Raw genomic sequence first — 23659 nt, forward strand, 5'->3', positions numbered from 1 at the left:
TAATAGTTTTGTTGCTATAATTTTTTTAGACATATTACATATTATGACATTTTGTTTACATGTGTGATCCTGAATTACACTGGAGAATGTACGTTTTAAATGTGTTTTTATGGACTGTTACGTTTCAGTCTGCTTGACTACTGTTGTAATACTTCTACCTCTCTGGCTAATTAGGATGTTCTATACGCCTGTGTACCTAAAGTGCCTAATATGGTTTTCAAAGTATGTCAATGGAAATAACCAAAGGTCGCCAGTTCCTTCCCGAATAAGAATAATTAAATTTAAACTGAACTTTATACTGGTAAGCAATTTACGTAAGAATAGTTATTGGCGTCGTGACGTAGAAACAGTCCTAATGCACACTTTCAAGCACTTTACACCACACATGTCATAGTAGTCAGATAGTAATCAAACAGCAAACACATACAACATATTATATTAATTTTCAAATATCAGTTAAAGTAAGATTATTTATTGGCTGTGGACAAAAACTTTGTGTTATTTTATTCACAGTAATACTGACTGTCGTAACTGTAGCAAGCAGAAAGATTGTTTGAATTTACTCATTGGTGAGGACTGTCATTTACCTAGCAGTTACTCTGATACTTCTTTGTAATAAAAGTCATTAATTATGCCACAAGCTATAAATTAGAAACTGTGCTTTAACAGTGAAACTGAGTGTCCAAGTTACATAAAGTTTTATTATCAATTTATTATTATGAAAATTACTCTATTTTTAGCAAATGAATTAATACTGCCCTTGCATCATTCTATTTGTGATATTATTCAGACTACAGCCAAAGATTTTATTATTACGTAATTGTCCAAATGACGGAAAAATGATGTTGTGACAATTTAATAAATTACTGTTCACTTCATTTTCAGTTCACTTTCTGATTATATCGGTTCGTACAAAGGGATTTGATGGATACTACTTGGATAACGACTTAGGAAAATGATTTGCGTAACAATATGCACGAAAACAATGTTATTTAAGCAATAAAATTCCAAGTACGTTGGTCAGCCTATTACACTTCTAGTTATAAAAAGTCTAGATCGTACTTCACTTTATGGTGTCGTTGGTTTGTCGAGTGGCTTCATTTAGCGGTAAAATAGGGCACAGTTTGATCTTCTTGCCATACCACAGCCAATAACAAGGACCCACAGTACTTTTGATGTTATCTGAATTACACGCCATACACATAGCTTGCCCATATTAAAAATCCGTCAAAACAACCATTTCGGTTTTGACTGCTCCGCACTTCGGAAACAGACATTTTATCTCCGCATTTTTGTATAGCCACACCGGCGAATACACACAATCAACGACAACAGTCTCCTCGCGATCCCGAACTGCTACTGTTTCGGCGCGCTCGCACGCCCAGCAATAATCCATTTACAGTTTATTACACCCTTTGACAACAGCTTTTCCCTATCTAGGCCAGCGGGTGTTAACATTCCATGCGTATTCTCTTTCTTAAATGACAAACAGCATTTGTAACTTGACAACATATTTACAAGAATAATACTCAGCGCGATTAATAAAACAAAATTCATAAAACACGTAGAAAATGTATGATCATCCACAGGGTTGTGGTGTTATACTTCGTATTTTCAAAAATCCATTGAGCTCTCGTCCTTTGTATTTTGTTTTTATAATTAACTGTCGTTTCTTTCAATTATTTCTGTTACAATGTTTGAAATGGGCACATGTCTCTGTTCGCGCCCGATGGGCGGCGCAACTTATATTGCGAAAAACGCTATCAACTATTTACAAATGAAATTATAAACAGTTACTTCCGGACCTGCACAATAAGTAAATCCTAATACTGGCCCTTCACAGTCTACAAGCCACGAACCACTATGAATCACTACGGTTTTTGCAGGTTAACTGTACTTTAAATATTTTCTTGACAGTTGCATTTTGATGAAACTTTAACTACCCTTTTATGCAAAAAACGTAGCGTACTTCAAAAACGTCATTAGTTTTCAAAGGTGTGAGCATGAATTTTTCAACAGAATTCTGAATAAGACTGAAATAGATTTTACACCAGAAGAAACTGCCATTCATCATGCAGTTTCTCTTCCGTTGTCACCTGACAAGCTTAATGAAAGAGATAAATATAATAAAAACTACTGCAGTTAATAACGGCTATGATCCCAGTTACTACTGGACAGTGTTTATGAACTGTAGTGAAAGTTTATTAAAATGACTTTTGAAGTCAATGTAATAGAATAATTGGAAATATCGTAATACTTGAGATAGGACACTGTCTAGGTAAACTACTCAGGATAAAAAGGATAAAATACGGGGCCTCAAAACAAAGTTTACAGAACACGAACTTATTGAAAAAGAAACCACATAACAACTGATCCATTCAGTTATGCTGTACTCAACTAATAATTTAAGACGAAGATGGTGGCAGTGTCGGTCTCCTATGCTGTTCAAAAAAGGCGGAAAAAATATCCGTGGCTCTTGCTGTGTAACAGCCTCTGAAAATTCTCTTCCTAGCGCCGGATTTTAGTAATATAGTACAAGTTTATATGTCAACTAGCTCCGCAGATGACGAAGACATTGATGAAATGTATGATACAATAAAAGAAATTATTCAAATAGTGAAGGGAGACGAAAATTTAAGTCATGGGTGACTGGAATTCGATAGTAGGAAAAGGAAGAGAAAGAAACGTAGTAGGTGAATATGGAAGGGGGTAAGGAATGAAAGAGGAAGCAGCCTGGTAGAATTTTTGCACAGAGCATAATTTAATCATAGCTAACACTTGGTTCAAGAATCATGAAAGAAGGTTGTATACATGGAAGAGGCCTGGAGATACTGAAAGATTTCAGATAGATTATATAATGGCAAGACAGAGATTTAGGAACTCGGTTTTAAATTGTAAGACATTTCCAGGGGCAGATGTGAACACTGAGCACAATATCTATTGGTTATGAACTGTAGATTAAAACCGAAGAAACTGCAAAAAAGTGGGAATTTAAGGAGGTGGGACCTGGATAAACTGACATACCCAGAGGTTGTAGTTTCAGAGGGAGTATTAGGGAACGATTGACAAGACTGGGGGAAAGAAGTACAGTAGATGAAGAATGGGTAGCTTTGAGAGATGAAATATTGAAGGCAGCAGCGGGTCAAGTAGGTAAAAAGACAAGGGCTAGTAGAAATCCTTGGGTAACAGATGAAATATTGAATTTAACTGATGAAAGGAGAAAATATAAAAATGCAGTAAATGAAGCAGCCAAAAAGGAAAACAAACGTCTCAAAAATGAGTTCGATAGGAAGTGCAAAATGGCTAAGCAGGTATGGCCAGAGGACAAATGTAAGGATCTAGAGGCATTTTATCACTAGGGGTAAGATAGATACTGCCTACAGGAAAATTAAAGAGACCTTTGGAGAAAAGAGAACCACTTGCATGAATATCGAGAGCTCAGATGGAAAACCAGTTCTAAGTAAAGAAGGGAAAGCAGAAAGATGGAAGGAGTATATAGAGGGTCTATACAAGGGCGATGTAATTGAGGACAATATTGTGGAAATGGAAGAGCATTTAGATGAAGACGAAATGGGAGATATGATACTGCGTGAAGAGTTTGACAGAGCACTGACAGATCTAAGTCGAAACAAGGCCCCGGGAGTAGACGACATTCCATTAGAACTACTGACAGCCTTGGGAGAGCCAGCCCTGACAATACTCTACCATCTGGTGAGCAAGATGTATGAAACAGGCGAAATGCCCTCAGACTTCAAGAAGAATATAATAATTCAAATCTCAAAGAAAACAGGCGTTGACAGATGGGAAAATTAACGAACTATCAGTTTAATAAGTCACGGCTGCAAAATACTAAGACGAATTCTTTGTAGACGAGTGGAAAAACTGGTAGAAAACGACCTCGGGGAAGATCAGTTCGGATTCCGTAGAGATGTTGGAACACGTGAGGCGATACTGACCCTAGGACTTATCTTAGAAGATAGATTAAGGAAAGGCAAACCTACGTTTTTAGCATTTTAGAGAAAGCCTTTGACAGTGTTGACTGGAATACTCTCTTTCAAATTCTGAAGGTGGCAGGGATAAAATACAGGGAGTGAAAGGCTATTTACAATTTGTACAGAAACAAGATGGCAGTTATAAGAGTCGAGAGGCATGAAAGGGAAGCAATGGTTGGGAAGGGAGTGAGACAAGGTTGTAGCCTATCCCCGATGTTATTCAATCTGTACATTGAGCAAGCAGTAAAGGAAACAAAAGAAAAATTCGGAGTAGGAATTAAAAATCCATGGAGAAGAAATAAAAACTTTGAGGTTCGCCGATGATATTGTAATTCTGTCAGAGACAACAAATGACCTGGAAGAGCAATTGAACGGAATGGACAGTGTCTTGAAAGGAGGATATAATATGAACATCAACAAAAGCAATACGATGATGATGGAATGTAGTCTAATTAAATCGGGTGATGCTGAGGGAATTAGATTAGGAAATGAGACACTTAAAGTAGTAAAGGAGTTTTGCTATTTGGGGAGCAAAATAACTGATGATGATCGAAGTAGAGAGGATATAAAATGTATACTGGCAAAGGCAAGGAAAGCGTTTCTGAAGAAGAGAAATTTGTTAACATGAGGTATAGATTTAAATGTCAAGAAGCCGTTTCTTAAAGTACTTGTGTGTACGATAAATAGTTTAGACAAGAAGAGAATAGAAGCTTTTGAAGTGTGGTGCTACAGAAGAATGCTGAAGATTAATTGAGTAAACCACATAACTAATGGGGAGGTGTTGAATAGAATGGGGGAGAAGAGAAATTCGTGGCACAACTTGTCTAGAAGAAGGAATCGGTTGCTAGGACTTGCTCTGAGGCATCAAGGGATCACCAATTTAGTATTGGAAGGCAGCGTTGAGGGTATATATAGTAGAAGGGAACCAAGAGATGAATACACTGAGCAGATTCAGAAGGATTTAGGTTGCAGTAGGTACTGGGATATGAAGAAGCTTGCACAGGATAGAGTAGCATGGAGAGCTGCTTCAAACCAGTCTCTGGACTGAAGACCACAACAACAAGAGCTAACCAAAGTATGCCATGAATAATAAGCCAAATTACTACATCCGAGGCTATATTATATGATGTTACAGTTCTCCTTGCCGTGTTCAGTTCACAAAATGCGAACACTCTGCCATCAACTAAATCGTACCACAAAGGAGCATTGCAGCTCGACCGCCAAAACCACCATTTGTATTCCCGCGAAGCCAGTTTCGGTTCAGAGGGGCTTCCCTACATTTTTTTTACTTGATTACACAACTACATGCCCTCTGCATGAACCAGTATTACAAATAAAATTTTAGCATTTACTTGTTTCTCATTATATTATTTTTGTAATTACATCCATATGTTAATTACAATCACATAAATGGTCATAAATAATGAATAAAACACTTTCATAGATGTTACATAAAAGAGTATGTATATAGAGACGTCGCGGTAAGTAAAAACAGACGAAGAAGTTAGATAAGACAGTTACAGGTAATATCAATAAAAGTGTTACAAAAGGAGCGACTGAACAATAGTAAATGTAGTTTGCATATCGTGATTTTGTAGTCGCTCTAAGCTCAGTGATTGATTAAAAAAAATTGAACTTTTTTCTGAATAACTGCACGTTCCGCACATACAATCCGTAGGATTGGAAATCATTGCAAATTAGCAATGAAATCACGCCGATGGCGGATCAGTACCATATTGAAGTATTGTATTTTCCCTGCTAGGAACGCCGAAAGATAAAACTCATGATACAATGAATGATGAAATTAAACACGTGGACTGGAGGATTTATCGTTAAACTGAATTTAATTAACTCAAAATAAGTTCGTTTATTCTGACATCACTACAGCTCACGATGCTTACATAATGAGAGTTCAGAGGAGAATGACAAGTATAAACAGCTAGGCTTATCCTAACTACTCTCAACAAATTTTAAGGATGCGCCTTCCTTTATTACAAAGTTTATACAAATATGAACATCGACTCTTCGGTCGGAAAATGTTTAGACAAATTTTTAGTATGTGTTACCTGGCCGTCAGTGATACACCATTGCTCGCAGACCCGTTGGACAGTTTGCGTTGACACACCAACGAGCCATGCAACTTCATTCACAGTGCGGTGATGAGCTTGCCTGAACAAGATAGCTTATGTCTGCCAGTCTTATATCTTCATGTCGACCCAGTTACTACACTGATTCCATAAAACTGACTAGCCCATACACATCATTATACCGACATTACGTAAGCCAGCGTTAGAGAGTCGCATGGCCGTCAAGTATCACCAACTACAGCACTACAAACCGCCATGTGTAATCTTTTAACGAGAGGATCAATGTTTGTCCGGTGAGCTTATGTTTCGTTTGTTCTGTACCCTTGTTGAGTTTTGTCTTAAACTACAAATATGATCTGTTTCTAAAGTTTTACAATAGATTCCTCGGTTCCGTCTCAGCACACATCCGTATGGTCGCCAAGTAGGCCATTATTCCAAACTGAGTAGAAACTGATCAAAAATGTCAGAAATAAAGACAGTGTACATGCACCTACTGTTTTTGAATTGCTTTAGGCATATACTACGAAAACGAACTTCAGAACATGTAACGTCTCTGTAAACGTACAGTAAATTTCTAGTAGGAAACACAGTCTCCTGGAAGAGGAAATAGTTTGTGCTATCCCAGTGTCCCTGTTTCTATTGGATTAGAGCATTTCGTTGCACACTGATCATTTTTTTTTTAATGCAGATTGCGTCAGTCACTGATTCACGCTCTTCTGGTTGCGGTGTTATTCCTAAAAAAGTTAGTCGCAAAATGAAAATTTTATAATGCATTTTCCGTAATTCTTTCACGGTAGCAAACAGTGTCACAATTTTCTCTGTTCGATCACACCCAAACAGTAAAACAGAATATGCGGAGTCCGAAATCAAGGTTGTGAGACATTATTGTCTAGGACTAAAGAGAAAAAAAAAGTTCGATACTCCATGTGGGAAATGATTTCCAGCAGGGAGTGTAAGTGTTGGGCTTAAGTGTAACTGTTCGATGTAGATGATGGGATGAGTATAGTTCCATGTCTGTATTGATGACGACAACGAAACAGAAACGCACTGTTGCCACAGAGGCACCCCTCTCAAATAGCACGCCTTCTCTGTCGCACAAATCACCCCGGCAGTGTTCAACTCGGTTGAAAGTATACAAGATTTTGGATTACGAACTGTAAGCCAACACGCATCAAATAGTAGTGAGGAGATATTTATTTTACCCTCACCAATTTCGAACATCCGGTCGGCTCGAGTTCGACTAAAAGATCGAACATCAGAATCTTTTTTAATACTGAATATTTTAGTAGAAAACACATTAATGATGACACAAGAACTTACGATGCATTTATTGTATTAAAAAACAGAAAAAAATTAACATGTCCAAAACTATTTTCACGCAGTTATAGGCAAACAAAAGAACACATGCATTAAAAGGGTTAGCATTTAATTAAATAAAATTAACTTTCTCGCAAAACAGTTGCATATTGTTGTAAAATGTTCCCGGAATATTCTTGTTTCTGGACGACTGTTCAGCAGCGTCAAGGCAATGCTACAGAGTCGAGGGTCATTCCTGACGTTCAATGTTCAGTGCACAATAATGTATCACTCAATGATGATGTTGTCATTTCGTATTATGTGACGAAGCTTTACATTTCGTAGGAAGGGGGAAACAAGCACTCATCTCTAAATGTTTTATGAGACAGCTGCCATTTTTGAGTCTGTATCTACGTAACGTCTCATCCAAATTTGTCGTAATATTAAGCCTTTCCTAGTGATCATATTCAACATACAACAAATGTTGCTTCTCTACTGTTCGTCAGACAAGTTGGTTTGTGTACGAGCATCAATATTACTGTGTTTTTTTTTATGTGAGTATTTCGTAGTATCTGTGGTCTCATTAGTTATATTCTTACATGTTGTTTGGATTTGCTGGTCTGCTAATTACTAGTTTTCGGAGTAGAAATACCAACATTTTACTTGTGTTGTCGCGTCTACATATATGGATTCAAGTATTGACATTATTGCACGAAACACAGGCGTTGGTGCTACGGATTTTATGCAGTTTTTCATTTATCGATAATCGATTTATCGATAATTTGCCATTGACGATGACAAATTGGAAAAACAGTCAATTAAAATATTTTTCCACGACTTCATGCAGGCTGTTGGGTAAAAAGTATTGTGCCCTTTTGCTCGTGGACTAGACAAAAGATGGAAGTTTCAACGAGTGTATTAATTTACTCATTGTAACGGAAAAGTTTGGTAGTGGTATCCGTGCCGTCATCAATATGCCAGTGACGATCCCAAATACATTTATCTTGGTTTGTGTTTGAGAATAAACGATCCCGGTAATTTTTTTTAAGGTTGCCGTTTCGCATACTGGACCTGCTGCAAAATCCGCTGACGCTGCGTCATTGATGAATTACCCTCGGAAATAAATAGTAGCAATGTGAATGACAGAATAATTGAACTCGAGATTGAAATGCTTAAGGCAATCACTTTACTGCAGAATCAGTTTCCAGCAGAAGATGAGTCAAGAAATGAAACGCACTCAGCTAGTATAAAGCATTAGCAACTAACTTCCGAAAGTAATTTCAGCAAGTGATTCCTGAGCTGATTACGTTCGAATAAAAACTTGTACAAGTTTATTTTTGCAAGTCACTTTGTAAAGTTAATTTCAGGAGCTTGTTCCAAGTACAGTACTTGCAGAAGTGTTTCCAATAGAGCTGCGTCCTAAGATAGGCAAGTAGGAGTTTTACAGTGTCTTGGTTAAAAATAGTTTTCTCATTGTTATTATTGAAGTAAAGTCTTTAGAAAAATCAAAATCAACAGAAAAGTAAATGATTCGGTGGAGGATTGGACACAGAAAAGTGCAAATTTAAGTTACCAACAAATACTACTGAATGAAATAAAATCAAAGGACTTTGCTCAGATTAAAAACTTTTTGAGAAAGTTGTATGCTAGTCTCGAACATCTCTTTTCTGTTGTACAATGACATATTCGAAAACAGGACAGAAAAATGTGGCAGCCTATATCACTAAGAGATTACCTTTTAATTACTCTTCGACTTACTGCAAAAAGTATTTATCACTAAAAAAATGTAATGCATTAATTTTTTGCTAACATTAAAAAATCAGCTAAAATTTCAAGACGTCTATACGGGCAGTCTACTTTTCCTTCTGGTGAAACAGAACACCGGCAAATTGTCGCACTTCCTCGGCTGCAGTGGCCAATTATATATATGTTTAGGAGTTCCAATGGTACATTTATTTCAGCCCACCGGCTTTGTGTCATTCTCCATTTCACTTTGAGATTTTTGTACCGGTGTTGAACACGCAAAACTTTTGCAAGTTTGAGAAAAATTTCCAGCAACTGGCAAGTTCGGCAAGTACTTGCAGCAAGATGCAAGAAACTGTTCCCGCCGTAATAATTACGTATCACCCTCATTCAACCGCCATGTCTGATGCAACAATGAGAACGAAACGTTCCATTACAGAAGAACGAAATGTATCCCGTCAGAAGCTGCAATAACTACGGAAACAAAGAAAGTCTTAACAATATTATCAGATCTATTACCGACAGACAGGAGAGGGCGTATAGATGGAAAGAGTACACTGAACACCTTTATGAGGGGGAATAAGAAATTGGAGTCGCCACGGAAGACATAAGTGATCCAGTATCAAAGTCAGAATTTAAAAGGGGTTTGGAATACCTAAGATCAAATAAAGCAGAAGTGAGAGACAACATTCCATTGGAATTTCTAAAACAGAGGGGGAGGTGGCAACCAAACAACTGTTCAAGTTGATGTGTGAGATCTATGGGACTGGCGACATACCATAAGACTCTCGGAAAGAAACATCATCCATACAATTCCGAAGATAGCAAGGACAGATAATGTGTGAACTATCGTACATTCAGCTGAAGACATCATGCATTCAAGCTGCTATCAACGATAATATACAGAAGAATGGAAAATAAAACTGGTGATCTGTTAGATGATGATCAGTTTGGTTTAGGTGAGGTATGGGCACCAGGCACCACAGTGGCAGTTCTGATGTTGCGCTTGATAATGGAGGCAAGACCGAAGAAAAATCAACACACGTTCGTTGGATATCTCAGCCTAGAAAAAGCATTCAACAGTGTAAAATGGTACCAGATGTTTGAAATTCTGAGAAGACTAGGAATAAGTTATAGAGAAAGACTGGAAATATACAATATGTACAAGAAACAAGAGGGAACAATGACACTGGAAGACCAAACACGAGATGCCTAGATTAAAAAGGTTGTAAGACAGCGTTGCAGTCTTTTGTTCCTACTCTTCAGTCTACACATCGAAGGAGCAATGACGGAAATCAAAGAAAGGTTCAAGAATAGCATTAAAATTCAGGGTGAAAGGATATTAACGACAAGATTCGCTGTCACTAGTGAAAGTTAAGAAGAATTACAAGAGCTGTTGAATATAATGAACAGTCTAATGAGTACAGAATAGGGATTGGGACTAGGAATAAACCGGAAAAAGTCTGAAGTAATGAGAAGTAGCAGAAATGAGAATAGCGATAAGCTTAACATTAAAAGTGGTGATCACGAAGTAGACAAAGTTAAGGAATTCCGCTACCTTGCAAGCAAAGTAAAACATGACGGACGGAGTAAGGAGGACATAAAAAACGGATAAATACAGGCGAAAACTGTTTTCCTGGTCCCCCCAAAAAAATCTACTAATATCAAATGTAGGCATTAATTTGAAAATGGTAGTGAATCAAGGACTATGGGATAAACGGAACAGAGGAGAATTGAAGCGTTAGAGATGTTGTGCTACAGAAGAATGATGAAAATTAGGTTGACTGATTAGATATAAGGAATTTCTCCGCAGAATCGCGAAGAAGCAAATATGTGGAGAACACTGACAAGGAAAAAGGCACAGGGTGACGGACATGTGTTAATACATCAGGAAATAATCTACATGACACTGGAGGGAACTGTAGAGGGTAAAAACTGTAGAGGAAGAGAGAGTTGAATACATCCAACAAATAATTGAGGACGTAGGGTGCAAGTGCTACTCTGAGATGAATAGTTTAGCAAAAGAGAGGAATTCGTGGAAGGCCGCTCCAATCCAGTCAGAAAAGACTGAATCTACTCACAACAGAACGATCAAAGGTGTAAATCTGTTAAGGGTGACAGAAATGGAGAACAAATACATTTATTGGGAATCAGCCATGAGTAGTTTCTCATCGCAGAAGTGTAGGAAGCCTAGTCTAACTTACGGAGGTCACACTTAATCCGACGAGTCGTCAACTGTAGGGGGCTCACCTAAAAAACTAAGCGATGGCACAGTACGTATCGACAACTGAAAATTAGCTTACGTTTATGTTTCCGAAAAAAACTTCCAACTACATACATAAAGATTTGAATATATACTCGAATAATATCTTGAAAAAAAAGTTCATCTACACTGATTGGGGAGGTGAAAAAAAATCACGTAGTAGAAATGGAAAAGCGTAGTTCGGGAGGTGATGGCCAAATAATGTGGGGCATGACAAACTATTTCGACTCTACGATCTGGTAGAACATTTAAAACTTATTGTGTCTTCACAAGCGACGACAACGATTCAGGTATCTCCAAACTTCATCGTGGTCAGGTAATAGAATATGTGAGAGTAGTGAGTGAATTTCATAAGCCATCTCACCAAACATATCCTTTTTTGGAGGAGACTTTAGAGACTTTTAGAGACGTGCCATGGTGATGTAGTGTATCATAGTCAATATTTGCGACATGATGTGATTCGAAGTACCTGCTATAGGCAATCAAAATTCATATGGGCTTCACCAGGCAGTCAGCAGGGTGGGAAAGATGATGTCCTGTGATGGAAGATCTGCAGTATTATATACAGTTAGAAGGAAGTGATCTTTTAACCTAATCACGGAAGGAATTTTTAAAATTGAATAAAGGCAATGTAGAATATTGTAGATAAAACATTCATCAAAACTGCTCTTACACGGCTTGAAATTGGTGGTCATCGATTCAAAACTGCCACAGGGATGACTAACAGCTAACCCCTACCCCTCTACAAATCGTTACAAACAACAGTAGTAACTGGTTTTTCTCCAGATCGCACACACGTGAACTCTCTTTGAGTTACCACCGTAAACAGTATCTGTTCTTAAGATTGGAGCATCGGGAAAAAAGAAGAACGATAATATTAGTGTCAGGCCATAACACTAATGAAACAGAGTTAAACGCTGCGAAAAGAAATGAGTAATAATCGGAAATTTCTGTCAACTTATTTGAATGAATGATGCAATACGCAAAACAAAAAAGCGGACTGGAGAAATATGATGAAGATAGATATAAAAAAACTACCTAACAGTCTAACAGAAATGAAAAATTTGTAGTTCTTTACAAGAAAAAAAGCCTTTTGCTTGCTACTAAAACAGTTTTCTTGTAAACTACTGAAATTCATATACAGCTGCTGCGAAAAATAGTCACCAGAAGTAACTCGTCGAAAAAAAGTCGAAAATTTCGTAGACGTAAAAATATGGTTTGGTCTCATGCTTATTAGCGTATTGGATCATTACAAATTACGGAAAACGAACGCTTCATGCTGTTTCTGTCAGCTGATATTGCTTTTATAATAAAATTATACCTTCCAGTATCATTTGAATATATTGGTGAAGAATTTTTTCGGAAATACCAGTATAGGAAAGCATATGACGTTGTTTCCTTATGTTTTCCTTTCCTGTTATGAAAGTAACTAACCAGGAAAGTACTTGGGCTCGAACAAACACAAATACACCAAAATCGTGTGAGAAATAATGTAAAGGTCTCTTATTGCACTAGTGACACTCCTGCATCTGCAAAACTCTGCAGTCGTCCGTTAGAGGCCTCTGCGTATGCCTTGGCGCATTGCACACTGATCTGCCGGTACGCCAGTCGGGACCAGTTGGAACGGTACAGTGTGCCTCTGAAGTTGCGTTTTGTGACATTATTTGTGTATTGAAGCGTCAGGTGGCTCGGCGATTGGTAATCAATCCTGCTAATGTATTGCGATTGGTTGAGATGAAGTTACGAAGAACCCTTCTTCATGAAGATGGTATTGGTGTAGAAGACGAATCATTCGCATGTTTTCTGGTATCTATTATAGTGCAGAAATATGAGCATAAGTTAGAAACAGATACTGTTGTAACACTAACACATAATGATGATGATAGGGATGATAATGACGAACAACTCATTGCAAACGGTAGTGATACGGCAAGTGCGGGAAGAGGCGATGGAAGCAGTGACAGTGAATACCAACCGTCTCCCAAGAAGAAGGTTGAAGTTGCACGTATCATCACGGCGTTTGATGACAACACACTGGAGAACATGTACGATGATTATTACGTAAGAGGTTTCGACACATACGACAAGCTTCCGAGAAGATACCCTAAACTGAAGTCTAAAAGCAATATTAAAAACATACTGGATTACGTGGCAAAGAAAAGAGTAGGAAATACAATTTTCAAAGGAAATCGTACACTGCTGTTCAAGACCATCAAGGAGCGTGTAATGGCGAAATTCGATGAAGCGCGAGAATGCAGTTGCACCGTTCATTATTGGCATTTACAACATTGGGCATTGGACGTAGCCAGAAATCTCGGGTGTACAAATTTTACAGCTTCTCTAGGATTTATTACTAATTTGAAAAAGGAGTTTAGGATAACATCACGCCGTATCACTATGCTCCAAGCACGAAAAGATAAGGATGACGAAGAAGAGCTGATTGAAAGAGCTCAAACGTTTGTTGCTGACGTCAATGAGCATATCACGAGAGAAAACATCGATATTAGTTCTGTATGGAACTGTGATCAGAGTCAGTTCAACTATGAACTTTTTTGTGACAGAACACTATCCATGAAAGGGGAGAGAAACACCGTCGCGATGTTGCAAACAGGTAACTGTGCAACACATAGTTACACGATCGATGTTGCTATCTCAATGGACGGACGGTTGGCAGACAAACTCTATATTTGCTTCCAAGAATCCAGTGGAAAGTTTGGACCCCGCGTGTCAAGGGAAATAGAAACGCGGTGCCCTCCAAATGTCGTCGTCGATGCAAGTGTGAGTGGGAAGATGGCGAAACAACATCTGAAGACGTTTTTTCTGTCAGTTTTGAATCCACATTTGTCGAGAAAGTCGTTAGTAATGTGTGATTCCTGGTCTGGACATAAGGATGAACGAGTACTACTGGAAGCATCTGGCGGAAAACATGTAGATTTAAAAATCATTCCGCCTAAATCTACAAAATATGCACAACCTTTGGATGGGTATTTCTTCAGGCAATATAAAATATATGCCAAGAGAATAACAGACTTCATGAAACTACGTTCCAGTAATATGCAGCCGAAATTGTACGACAGATTCTTTATCATGAATGTGCTTTCTGTCTTTTACAATCAGTTATCTGCGGGAGTATACAGACCAATGCTTCGTTACGCGTGGCAGAACGCTGGCTACGATATTGGTGAACCAGTGAGCAACTTCAAAAGTGTCATTGACGTGGCGTTCAACACTGATATTGTAGAATGTGCAAATACGCCATGCGATCAACTTGCATTTCTTCACTGTGCGTTTTGCAGTCATTCATATTGCTCGGAGAATTTTGTTGACAATCCGCACTTACATTTATAGTTAAGATTGCTGCATTGCGTATGGCGTCTACAATGACATCTACAGTGATATCTGGAGCGTGACTGCAGAGCTTTTCAGAAAAAACGACACCCACCAGCACATTCAGGGGTACATAATGGTCCTGTACTCAAACGTTCATACAGATCTGTTTGTTCGAGCCCAAGTACTTTCCTGGTAAGTGGAGACAGTCGTAGATGTGTTTAACCTGGCGGAATTTTTACGTTTCTGTAAAAGGAAAATCCTTTGTAAAATGCATGTTGCCGAAAGGTGTAATCTATTGAAGAAGGGCAAAGACTCGAAGAGCGGAAGAAATATTACTGTTTTGGAAGCGGAATTTGAGCTGTGGAATGCACGAGCGTTTTCATTTTTTTTTAAATGTGGTGTTCTGATTAAAATAATTGGTGACAATATGAGTGATTATTTTCAAGGCTCAGAATGAGTAGCTGATCGATTGCTTTAGCACAGAATAATTTGAACACCGAAAAATATTTTTTGAGAGTATGGGACTTCCACTGTAGTTTCAGTGTAATTGGGGAAATGAAAATTTTGTAGGATTGATGTTACAATATAACTTCCTCTGTCGGTCTCTAACACACTCCTGTTTGGTGGCACTCGACTCGAAGGTAAGCTGGTTCGAATACTGATGGAGGTAATGGCATAAAGTTCTTGATCACCAGCGTTGCTCCCGTGTCACTGTTTAAACTCCATACCTCTCCGCTGTGTCTCAAGAAGTGAGGGCACATGACGCTGATGATTGTGATCCATCCGTCGGATGGGGACGTAAGCTCAGAGGCCTCGTTCGTGCTATTCGAGAGGTGTAGGTTATGTGCCGGCACCGAGTTTCACTCTCTCCCTTTCTTTCTTCTGTAACTACACAAGCCCAGCTCTACACTCTGTCAGTCACGTGACACATTTGACACTACATAACGGGTCATAGGATGGCAACGGCCGGCAGGGGTGGCCGAGCGGTTCTAGGCGCTACAGTCTGGAACCGGGCGACCGCTACGGTCGCAGGTTCGAATCCTGCCTCGGGCATGGATGTGTGTGATGTCCTTAGGTTAGTCAGGTTTAAGTAGTACTAAGTTCTAGGGGACTGATGACCTCAGAAGTTAAGTCCCATAGTGCTCAGAGCCATTTGAACCATTTGATGGCAACGGCAAACTACTTCTCCTAGGACCTTGCCTAGAAAAGCGGTGCAAGACTCCTCCATCAGCTCCCCTATGCTCATTGTCTGAGAGCGAGACTACTTTCCCGTTAACTATGATGTCAACGACAAAGACTCTACCATGCAAGAAATACACGGACCATTCGCGAATTCTGGAGAGCTCAATGGTAGGTTTGAACTGCTTTCTTCGTCTTGTATTAGACAGCTATACTGGTCAGACCTTTTGAGAGAACACGAATGTTCGCTGTATCTAAGTAGCGTGAGCAATAGACCTAACTATTCCGCTGCTGGTAATTATAAATTCTACACCATGTGATACTGAAAACAGAGATTTATGCAGTTTGCCGTGGCCGACGATAGTCCACTGTCGCCTTTCCGTTCATCAATGAAGTGAGGACAATCGTAGCTTGTTTATCACAAACTGGAACTCTGGACTGTCATGACGAATTTCTGATGAGATTAACTGAACTGAACCGTAGTTCACAGGGAAAATTCAGTGAGCAGTCCTGGCAGTACTACTGGACAAAACATAAGAACGCTCAATTCTGTCATGGAAGGACCCTGGATACAAACCCAGAGAAACACACACAAATTATATACATCCATGCAACAGTAAATTACAAACAAATAGCAATTTGAACAGTAAAAAAAAATCAAATGACAGTGATATTGGCACGCAACGAACGGAACGGCCTCGAAACAAACATTCCCTACGGCCTTGCAAGTCTCTGTCTCCACAGAATACATCACATATCTCGGGTACAGGCAAAATCTAAAACACATATATATTAAAAATTGCAAAACTTACACCGGCAAGTAATCATTCAACATAATTAAAGGGAAACCTACTTGAAACTTCTGTAGCTGATCTTGGAGTAAAAATCAGATTAGTTGAAGAACCAGTAATAAAATTTAATATTCTGTAAAAGTACAGAGGGGTCGAGCGGGGACACCTCTGCATGAAGTCAGGATAACAATTGAGTACCTGTGAAGTGTCCTTGACGCTAGTAAAACATTGTCAGAGTTCAGTTATTTATTAACCATGTTTACAGTCGTCTTTTTACACACCGACCTTGCAGCCGATGCCTTATTCAGCTGCGTGTTGGATTCCCGCTGACAGCTGCCGAGTCAGGTCCTCGTCTGCAGGCCTCGGCGAAGAGTGAGTGACCTGGCGCCGCTATGGTCCAGCACGAATGGCATCGTGTTAGCTGCTGGAATGTGCTCGATCTCGTTCCGAATTCAATGCTGAGCCTTGATGACCCATCCACGATTTTAGTCGAGTGGTCGGTCGACCTTGTTACTGACCAGGTATGTATCAGCACCCGGAGGCGCCTAAGTGTTGAACAGGTGTGAGGACCCCACGAAGCCTTGCTGACGGTTTCTGCGGTGAAATTCGATGACGTCAGCACTCCGCGATGCGGTGTTGTCGGAAGACAGTCAGTTTCTCCATCAGCAATGGTAGGTGCCGAACAGTATGAAGTTCATCAGGCGAAGACCGCCATTGCAGGTACATCTTCGGCTGGTTCATAGACTGTTCTGGAGTATTTAGATTCACTACAGTATCGTAATCATTGAATTGATTAGTATTACAGTGAAAACCGTCGATCCCAATGATCAATTCCTTGAGAGCAGGAGATCTCGGGTATTTAAAGGGAGCTAACGTGAGGCGTGGCCGCACTTTGCTTGTAGCAAGGTGAATAAGTTTTAATACAATTTTCTAATTTTCAACCCCTCACTATTCTGTGCCGTAACAAAAAGGCTCCTGTCAGAGGCGCAAAGATAACGTTTACCAGAAAAGACACTTTGTTTTAAGGTAGAATTTTAACACTTGAAACTTGTGAAAACTCAATTTCGATTCAGTACAACCAGCTGACAGAGAGCCACAAGACTTTACAAGCTAGCCGCAATCTTTCGCATCTTGGTTCAAGCATCATAATCATTTGAATTCAAAAGAACTGCAGAAAGTTTACAGGATTAAAATAAATGAGCCCAGACAATAAGAACATTTCAAAAGTATTGTGTCAACGAACACATAATTAAATTTAAACTTCTATTCCTAAAACAACGAGTTCTTAAATCGACAAAAGCCTTTGGCCAAGTTAAATTCAGCAACTTAAAAGCCCACACGCATACCCTAACGTTCAGAGTTCAAATGAGCCTCTTGTCCTAATGCCAGTAGAAACACTACTTGCATCCAAATGTGACGCTCACTATGCACTGAAGTGTTTCTCTGTTCTCCATCAGCAAACATATCTCAGTAAGCATCCACAGTAGGCAAATAATATGAGGAGTGGCTGATAACTCCGTTTGGTGTTTCTGGTTGCCGGAGTGCAGCATCTCTATTAATAGAACGTATCCGGCAACCATCGACCATGGCTGCCAAGGTTAGACCATAGTCCACTGCTATAATACGTGCACTACGTCTGTCGAGGAAGGACACCATCTACATCTACATCTACGTGGATACTCTGCAAATCACATTCAGGTGCCTGGCAGAGGGTTCATCGAACCACCTTCACAATTCTCTGTTATTCCAATCTCGTATATCGCGCGGAAAGAATGAACACCTATATCTTCCCGTACGAGCTCTGATATGCCTTATTTAATCGTGGTGATCGTTCCTCCCTATGGAGGTCGGTGTCAACTAAGTATTTTCGCATTCGCAGGGGAAAGTTCGTGATTGGAATTTCGTGAGAAGATTCCGTCGCAACGAAAAACGCCTTTCTTTTAATGATGTCCAGCCCATATCCTGTATAATTTCTGTGACACTCTCTCCCATATTACGCTGAAATACAAAACGTGCTACCTTTCTATGAACTTTTTCGATGTACTCCGTCAATCCTATCTGGTAAGAATCCCACACCGCGCATCAGTATTCTGAAAGATGACGGACAAGGGTAGTGTAGGCAGTCTCCTTAGCAGGTTTGTTACATTTTCTAAGTGTCCTGCCAATAAAACGCAGTCTTTGGTTAGCCTTCCCCACAACATTTTCTGTGTGTTCCTGCCAATTTAAGTTGTTCGTTATTGTAATTACTAGGTATTTAGCTGAATTTACGGCTTTTAGATTAGACTGTTTCATCGCGTAGTTGAAGTTCAACGAGTTCCTTTTAGCAATCATGTGGATGACCTCGCACTTTTCATTATTTAGGGTCAACTGCCACTTTTCGCACCATTCAGAGGTCTTTTCTAAATCGTTTTGCAGTTTGTTTTGATCTTCTGATGACTTTATTAGTCGATGAACGACAGCGTCATCTGCAAACAACCGAAGACAGCTGCTCAGATTGTCTTCAAAATCGATTATATAGATAAGGAACAGCAAAGGGCCTATAACACTACCTTGGGGAACGCCAGAAATCACTTCTGTTTTACTCGATGACTTTCCGTCAAATACTATGGAAGGTAACCTCCTGAAAGGAAATCACTAGCCCAGTCACATATCTCAGATGATATTCCATAAGCACGTAATTTCACTATAAGCCGCTATAGGGTACAGTGTCAAAAGCCTTCCGTAAATCCAGAAATACGGAATCGATCTGAAATCCCTTGTCAATAGCACTGAGCACTTCATATGAATAAAGAGCTGGCTGTGTTTCACAGCAACGATGTTTTCTAAATCCATGTTGACTGTGTGTCAATAGACCGTTTTCTTCGAGATAATTCATAATGTTCGAACACAATATATGCTCTAAAATCCTGCTGCATATCGACGTTAACGACATGGCCTGTAATTTAGTGGATTACTCCTACTACCTTTCTTGAATATTGGTGTGACTCGTACAACTTTCCAGTCTTTGGGTACGGATCTTTCACCGAGCGAACTGTTGGTATATGATTGTTAATTATGGAGCTATTGTATCAGCATACTCCGAAAGGAACCTAATTGGTATACAGTCTGGACCAGAAGACTTGTTTATTTAAGTGATTTAAGTTGATTCACTACTCTGTGGATATTTACTTCTAGGTTGCTCATGTTGGCAGCTGTTCTCAATTCGAATTCCGGAATATTTACTTCGTCTTCTTTTGTGAAGGCAGTTCGGAAGGCTGCATTTAGTAACTCTGATTTGGCAGCACTGTCTTCGATAATATCTCCATTGCTATCGCGCAGAGAAGGCATTGATTGTTTCATGCCGCTAACATACTTCACATACGACCAGAATCTCTTTGGATTTTCTGCCAGGATTCGAGACAAAGCTTCGTTGTGGAAACTGTTACAAGCATCTCGCATTGAAGTCCGCTCAAAATTTCGAGCTTCTGTAAAAGATCGCCAATCTTGGGGATTTTGCGTCTGTTTAAATTTGGCATGTTTGTGTCGTTGTTTCTGGAACAGTGTTCTAACCTGTTTTGTGTACCAAGGAGGATCAGCTCCGTCGTTTGTTAATTTATTTGGTATAAATCTCTCAACTGCTGCCGATACTATTTCTTTGAATTTAAGTCACATCTGGTCTATACTTATATTATTAATTTGGAATGAGTGGAGATTGTCTCTTAGGAAGGCGTCAAGTGAATTTTTATCTGCTTTTTTGAATAGGTATATTTTTCGCTTATTTTTCGAGTATTTGGGGATTATAGTTTCAAACTCGCTACGACAACCTTGTGTTCACTAATCTCTGAATCGGTTTCGATGTTCGTTATTAACTCAGGATTATTTGTTGCTAAGAGGTCAAGTGTGTTTTCACAACCGTTTACTATTCGCGTGGGCTCATGAACTAACTTCTCGAAATAATTTTCAGAGAATGCAATTAGCACAATTTCGGATGATGTTTTATTCGTACCTCCGGAATTAAACATGTATCTTCGCCAACATATCGAGGGTAAATTAAAGTCACCACCAACTATTATCGCATGAGTCGGGTCCGTGTTTGAAATCAAACTCAAGTTTTCTTTGAATCTTTCAGCAACTGCATTATCTGAATTTTGAGGTCGGTAAAAAGATCCAGTTATTATTTTATTCCGGTTGCCAACAATGACTTCTGACCATACTAACTCACAGGAAGTATCTACTTCAATTGCGCGACAAGATAAACTGCTTCTGACATCAACAAACACGCCACCGCCAACCGTGTTTGGCCTATCATTTCGGAACAGAGTTAGGTTCTTCGCAAAAATTTCGGCTGAGCTTATATCCGGCTTTAGCCAGCTTTCAGTACCTATAACGATTTGAACATCAGTGCTTTCTATTAGCGCTTGGAGCTCTGGTACTTACCCAACACAGCTACGACAATTTACAACTGTTATACCAATGGTTCCTGTATCTACGTTCTTCCTGTGTTCAGCCTGCACCTTTTGTGACTGAAGCACTTCTTGTGTTTTCCCGAGACCCTCTAACCTAAAAAACCGCACAGTCCACGCCACACAGCCCCTGCTACCCGTGTAGCCGCCTCCTGCAAATAGTGGACACTTGACCTATTCAGCGGAACCCAAAACCCAACCACCCTTTGGCGCAAGTCGAGGAATCTGCAGCCTACACGGTCGCAGAACCGTCTGAGCCTCTGATTCAGACCCTCCACTCGGCTCTGTACCACAGGTCCGCAATCTGTCCTGTCGACTATGCTGCAAGTGGTCAACTCTGCTTTCGTCTTGCAAGCAAGACTGGCAGCCTTTACCACTTGTGTTAGCCGCTCGAAACCAGAGAGAATCTCTTCTGATCCAAAGTGACACACATCATTGGTACCGACGTTAGCAACCACCATGTACCCAACTGCGAGAGCGCCACCGCACAACTCCCACAGGATCTTCTCTGAAACAGCAACAACAGCTTTGCCTGTAGAGACACTTCTCGCAGGTAGGCCCTAGACTGCACTTAGCCGGGCCGTGTGCCCTCCTTTACATTGCAGAGTCGCGACTCTATCGCCTTTATGCGAGGCAGCAGGACAGCATGATCTAGAGCGCAGCCCGAGATCTTCGACAATCGCTCACGGACCGACTCATTTAGTTCACACGCCATATTATTGGTAGTTGATGGAGTGTTGCAGGGTCTGCTTACTGCGATTAGACTGGAAAGAATAGAGTTTGCAGTGAGCAGTGTATCATACTGTACTGACAGATCTGTCTCTGACTGGCAATAAGGAAAAATGTGAAACACAAAGCTGTCAACAGACAAAAAACAAGCTTCGATAGTTTTATTTTTCACTAAGACGAGTTATAAACAAGTAATCGAAAAATAACTGTTCCAGAATGCGGTCGGCAGGAAAGAATTACCGATCAACTTTGAACACAATTTATTTAACTAAAACGCCTTCTTGGGGTGCATTAATTTCCAAACTCAAGAACAACAAGAAACAATAATTATTGTGGGGCAAAAGCCAGATAAAAGTTGCAAGACAATGAAAAGAAATAATAACAACCAAACTACTGCGCTACACAATCCCAATGCGGCGTTACGCCCAACAAGATACAAATTTCTATAGAAGACTACAGCGAATGTCTACTGGGCTAGAGCTAGCGTAGGTATTGGCTGGAGTTGTCCTAGTTGTACATACACACTGCTGGTCTGACTCTGCTGGCGTGCTTGTAACACCGATTCTGCGGAGTGGTACACTTAGTCACATTAGTTCCAGTTGGTGGATCTCTGTCACATGGCTTTTCATGAAGTAGTGCCGTGTTTATGTGAAAAGTCTGTTGATGTTTACATTCACTGGCGATGTTTTGATTTGAGCTCTTGAAGGGAGGTCGGCAGCCCACCTTGCTTGTCCATTGTGCGGTCCCTCTAACTGATAAGGGGCCGCTACGACACTAATGTTTTTTGCTATTTATTGATTGTGTTTTCAATAAGAGTGCGGTTGTTGAACTAATCACATTCGTGTGAATTGATAATACATGTTCAGTTAGCCTATGTATTTAGACTGCCCACATTCCTTCTGAGACTAATGCATGTATAGATATGCTGTTTGGTAAATCTTGTACACCACAAGGTGGTACTGACAACAAATATAAAAGAAGGTGGATGGTAATATACCTTGTTCTTGTCCAAGGAACCATCCCACTAATTGCATTAAATAATTTAGGGAACTATGGCAAGTGTAATCTAATTCTGGTCTGAAACTTCCTGGCAGATTAAAACTGTGTGCCCGACCGAGACTCGAACTCGGGACCTTTGCCTTTTGCGGGCAAGTGCTCTACCAACTGAGCTACCGAAGCACGACTCACGCCCGGTACTCACAGCATTACTTCTGCCAGTATCTCGTCTCCTACCTTCCAAACTTTACAGAAGCTCTCCTGCGAACCTTGCAGAACTAGCACTCCTGAAAGAAAGGATACTGCGGAGACATGGCTTAGCCACAGCCTGGGGGATGTTTCCAGAATGAGATTTTCACTCTGCAGCGGAGTGTGCGCTCATATGAAACTTCCTGGCAGAGCACTTGCCCGCGAAAGGCAAAGGTCCCGAGTTCGAGTCTCGGTCGGGCACACAGTTTTAATCTGCCAGGAAGTTTCATATCAGCGCACACTCCGCTGCAGAGTGAAAATCTCATTCTAATTCAGGTCTACCCGAATGATAGTCTTATGAGAAGTCTGGATTGTGAAATGTTAACCATGAAGAAATCTTTTCAAGACTGTCATTGGATACGTGTCTGAACATTGTTAGCCTATTTTTCTCCCTTTGGTACTAATTTTTTCCTCCCAAGTGGTAATGAATTTTCAGAATGGATTTTGCTACTCTTATGACTGTAGTAAACTATTATGAAGAGATGTTCCCGCTGAAAATCCTAGGGCAGTGATGCCGCAACATCATGTTTATGTGGGTAGTGTTATGTAGTGGATGACAATT

At 39.9% G+C, this 23659-nt stretch overlaps 1 non-coding gene across 1 annotated transcript; it reads right to left on the bottom strand.

Annotated features, from left to right (window-relative positions):
• Positions 1 to 22957: 22957 nt before the first annotated feature.
• Positions 22958 to 23032, bottom strand: Trnal-caa (transfer RNA leucine (anticodon CAA)). The gene has a single exon. It is a non-coding gene; the product is annotated as a tRNA-Leu (tRNA).
• Between the last annotated feature and the right edge of the window lie 627 nt (positions 23033 to 23659).

This window comes from Schistocerca serialis, chromosome 1, assembly GCF_023864345.2.
Source record: "Schistocerca serialis cubense isolate TAMUIC-IGC-003099 chromosome 1, iqSchSeri2.2, whole genome shotgun sequence".
Taxonomy (NCBI): Eukaryota; Metazoa; Arthropoda; class Insecta; order Orthoptera; family Acrididae; genus Schistocerca; species Schistocerca serialis.